We start from the raw sequence: 4,948 nt of genomic DNA on the forward strand, positions 1-4,948 counted from the left end.
ACTACGCCATTAAAACAAGCTAACGTTTGACTTTCTTCAGGTCTTTTGGTCTTGTATTAATTAAGAAAGATCAACTTTTTCTTCAGACTTGTCCAGCCTGGCAGGCTGTTTGTTTTGAGCGCTCTATGTGTAGCCTCCAGATTTAGTGCCGGTCAGGCACAGACTGCATGTTTATTCCACTATAACCACAAGGTCTTGTAAAACCATCTCAGACTCACATAAAATTATGGCTGCTGGTCGCTCATTGCAGAGTCGACATCTTAAAGATGTTTTACAGCTAAATTTATACTGAAGTATAAAACTCAGACGGCAAGTATTTACCATGCTAAATATATTATACAACTTTCCCAGCCATGACCGGTGTAACATAACATCCAGATGTACATACAGATGCCCTCTGCCTGCCTTAAGTTCAGCAGAGCGAATACATAAATATTAGTAGTAGTAGTAGCAGTAGTGTTAGTAGTAATATTAGTATTATAATTTTAAAGAAATATTCTTAAAGCAGGCAATTCTTCCACCACCTTTTGCCTGATGTGTGCTAAAAGTGCACATATTTATGCATATTTACACATTTATTCACACACCGGAAGAATGAAAATGTATACTTTAAAATATCAAATAAACTATTACCCCATAACTTTATCACAGTAAGTAAGACACTGTTGTCTCTATGTGTGAAATTTTGTGACTAAGTTGAGCTGCAAGTGAGCAATGAGGGTTTAAGAAGGAGGGATTAGAACCCCATGCTGTTAAAACAGTTTACACCTCTCCAAAAAGTAAACTGTGTTGAAATAACCTCTCCTAAAAGGCAGCTGTGCTGAAATAAGGCAGCCCAATAAGAACAAAATAAATTTAAAAAAATTCCACAAAAAAAGAAAACTCTGTGAAGTGTTTAGAAATCAGCAGCGACGATGAATCCAGTTCACGCCAGGTTTTGTAAATGATTTCAACTCAAAAAATATTCCATCACTGCTGTTGAAGAAAAAAGCATCTGTCAACCTGGGGAGCCCAAAAAGGTGGAGTTTGCATTTTATGGCTAATGTGAATAGGATTAAAGAAATGTTTTATCACTTTAAGAGGGTTATTGTTTCACTCGTTTGGCATTTCACTCACAAATGATCTCACTGCTTTTGGTTTTGAGATGTCATGGTAACAGCGTTTACCCGACTTAATAACAGGCCTTCTTACAGGTGAATCAGCACTGACTTGAACGGGAGATGATGGGTTTAATCTAAATGGGATTTGGTAGGCACTCGTAACCAGACAGAAATGTTGCAAATAAGGTAAATTACAACATTTCTCCTGTGTGTGGCAGCAGTAACCTAGCATTAGACCCTCTTGTGCAAGAAAACTGTCTGCGCAGTTGGAATGTGGATGGGTGCTGTATGAAACTTCTAGACTACTTTCTAGTTTATTCCAGGACTGAACAGTCACATCTGTGGGTTATTCTTCACTAATGCTAATACACAGGACTCGGTTTCATTCAACAGCTCTGCCATGGGACATAGGTTATTTTTACTGGCTGCTGCCTGGAAGATAAAGTAATTTTGTGAGCTACAAACTGAGTAGTCATCTATGTTATATGACTGCAATGATGTAATTTAGTAAACAATTAAATAGTATCACAAATTGCATAAAACAAAGTTGCACTATTTACGTATAGTCATATAACAGACATACACTGTACATTTGCAAGGTAAAAAAGTCTACTTTTACTTGGTTACATGTTAGTCATTAACATTTAGTAACTAATCATGTGTGTGTTCAGTTTCATTCTGTTTTTTTGGTGGCAGCATCTACTGTGATTGGTCACTGCCAGACATCTTCACGCTACACACCACATTTCATTTTTCTGAGGTTCGATAAGCAGAAGAAGACAAAAAAAGAAGCAGTAGTGCCATATTTTCAAAAACCATCAAAAGCTACAAATATAAATAGGCGTGCTGAAATAAGACAGACCATTAAGAATAAAACACTTTTAAACACTTCACAATCACCCGCAACGATGAACCCAGTTCACGTCAGGTTTTGTAAATGATTTCAACCGAAAAATATTCCATCACTGCTGTTGCATCTGTCAATCTGTGGACCCCAAAACAGGTGGAGTTTGCATTTCATGGCTAATGTGAATAGGATTAAAGGAATGTTTTAAATAGTTTTATCCAATGTTTGAGATACTGTGAACTATACAGTTAAACAGGACTTATTAAGCTCTCATTGTAATGAAACATTCAGTTGGTCAGGGTTCTTTAAGATGATGTCTATGATATGCTGTGGCATAATTGTCACAGTAATTTAACAACAATGACAGTAAATTTGGACAATAAACCTCAGAAAAATGAAATATTTTGACAAACATTGTGAAAATGTCTTCAAGTATCACAATATGTTTTTGCCATATTGGTCACTCCTACATCTGACCTTTGAGGTGCATCATTTATTTTTTAATTCAAGTTGTTTTGGAAAGGTTGTGTTTACTGTAGTGAGTACATCACTGAGTCTGAGTTTAGGCCTCTACGTAATTCTAGTTGTGAGGTCAGGTGTAACTCAAAGGGCAGATAGACTTAAAAGGGAACTCCAAAGATGTTTTAAAATTTCTCTATAATTAAATGGTTTAGATGTAAACTAAGCCATTCCGAGTAGTGTGGAGTGAATGCTTCGTTCTAGCAACACTTGCAGAGAATGTTTTTACATTGAATGGTTATTAATACATTGCCTGATGTCTGAGATGTTGTTTTACGGTAGTTTTGTGATAACATTTTTGCCTAAAATGCATTTTAATACATTTATTTTAATCTATTAATGTTGGGGTGGTGGTGCATGAAGGGTGTTCTAAGGTTAAATAGTCCCCAAAGAAAACGTTTTCTTTTCAGATTTCCCACTATTTTACAGTCGTCACCATTACATATAAGAACTCAGAGGACAGGTGTAGGTTCACTGACGGTTTTGATGAGTAAATAAAATGGCTATATTTGTGTTGTAGACATCATAACCTCTGGTTCCCATCACCACCACTCTAAAGTAATCTGAGTCGGTAAGTTTCAAACCACTCTGAATGACTTTGTTTATATATCAACCCATGAATTGTGAAGAAATTTACAAAAAATCGGTGGACTTCCCCTTTAAGCTGTCTTTCTCCGAGCCTTCAAATCCAGTTTGGAGCAAGAAGGATCAACGACAGGTCTCATCAGAAAAGAGGGACCACCGCAGAGCTTAATATTATTTTTAATGCTACCTCTTACTTGTTTGTATATAAGGTGTTGATACATAAATATATAAACTCTTAAAAACGTCCACAAACTACGTTTATGGTGGAGGTATTCTCGATAATAATGACGTATGTCTCCCTCTAGTGGCAGCTGTGGAGACTTACAACACTTCACTTAAACGTTTCAAGACTAACGCTACACGCTCAGTTATGATTAAAAAAAAAAGATGGTTCTTCAAGGGTTCTTCAGTAAAGGTAATAGTTCTATATAGAACCACGAACACTCAAAGAACCGTTTGCTTGATTATATGGTTCTTTGCATGGTGAAATGGTTCTTCAGATTGATGGAGAATGTGCTGTGTATGGTTCTATCTAGCACCTAAAAGGCTTCCACTGTTACAAGCTTAACATTTTCACAATAGAAAAAATCTTGTGGTGCCTCACTGCAGATGGTTCTACATAGAACCTTTTTTGAAAAAGGTTCCACGATTGTTACAAGCCAAAGAACACTTTTTTGCTAAGAGTGTAAATATAACAATTTTCAAAAAGGTTCTATATAGAACCATATACAACACATTCTCCCTCAATCTGAAGAACACTTTCATAATGCAAAGAACCCATAAATCATGTAAAGGGTTTTTTGAGTGTTCATGGTTGTATACAGAACTATATACAACACATTCTCCAACAGTCTGAGGAACCATTTCACCCTGCAAAGAACCCTTTAATCAGGCAAAGGGTTCTTTGAGCATTCATGGTTCTATATAGACCTAAAGAACCCTTGAAGAGCCATCTTTTTAAAGAGTGTAGCGTACATGTCTGACATTTTAGATTTCCTTCAGTCCACATGAGTTTTATTCATGATATATATTTGTTGTTCTATCAGCTGTTACTCTTTTGAAAAACTCTCAGTACAACCAAAATGTTACAAATTGTCCCCCCTGAAAAACATATGGCACTTTATGAAACAAGAAATGTGACAAAAGAGACCCTGAACTGTCAAGCAGCTGAAATCCTATATCAGGTAAGAACGGGAAAACATGCCCCCGTCCTTTTTTGGAACGTGTTGCTGCCATCAAATTCAAAATGGGCACATATTTTTCAAAAAACAATAAATTTTCTCAGTTTTAGCATTTGATATGTTGTCTTTGTACTATTTTCAAATATAGAGTTTAAATGATTTGCAAATCATTGCATTCTGTTTCCATTTACATTTTCACAGCATCCCAACTTTTTTTGGAAATGGGGTTATAATATAAAACCAATTTTCTTTCTATATATATATATATTGATACAAACATAATCTCATATTTCCTTGCCCATACTTAACTATAAAATAATATTCTGTCGCATTAAGTGACTTCATGAAGAGCGACAACATTTAAGCCTTCAGAGGAGCACAGACTGAAAGCTACTAAGTTCTGCTTTTGTTCAGTAGTGATAACTTGCTGCTAGCACTTTGCTGAATCCGACAGCCTGCTCTAATAAGAGCACAATACAGTCCATTAACAGAGAATATAGAATATAGACCAGTTTAAAAGTTAGTTTACGGTAAACAGCAGTGCAGCCAGTGGCTGTGGGTTCTGTACAACTATAGAAGTATAAAACATTTCGTCACCAACCTGAACTGCTGGGCTATTTTTCCTCATCACACTGAACGTGTTGCGCATGAATGGAATAAGTCATGTTATGGGTGTCTTTGGTATAACAATGCTGAATACAAGCAGATGCAGGCAG

The sequence above is a fragment of the Colossoma macropomum genome, unplaced genomic scaffold (assembly GCF_904425465.1).
Source record: "Colossoma macropomum unplaced genomic scaffold, Colossoma_macropomum, whole genome shotgun sequence".
NCBI classification, from domain to species: domain Eukaryota; kingdom Metazoa; phylum Chordata; class Actinopteri; order Characiformes; family Serrasalmidae; genus Colossoma; species Colossoma macropomum.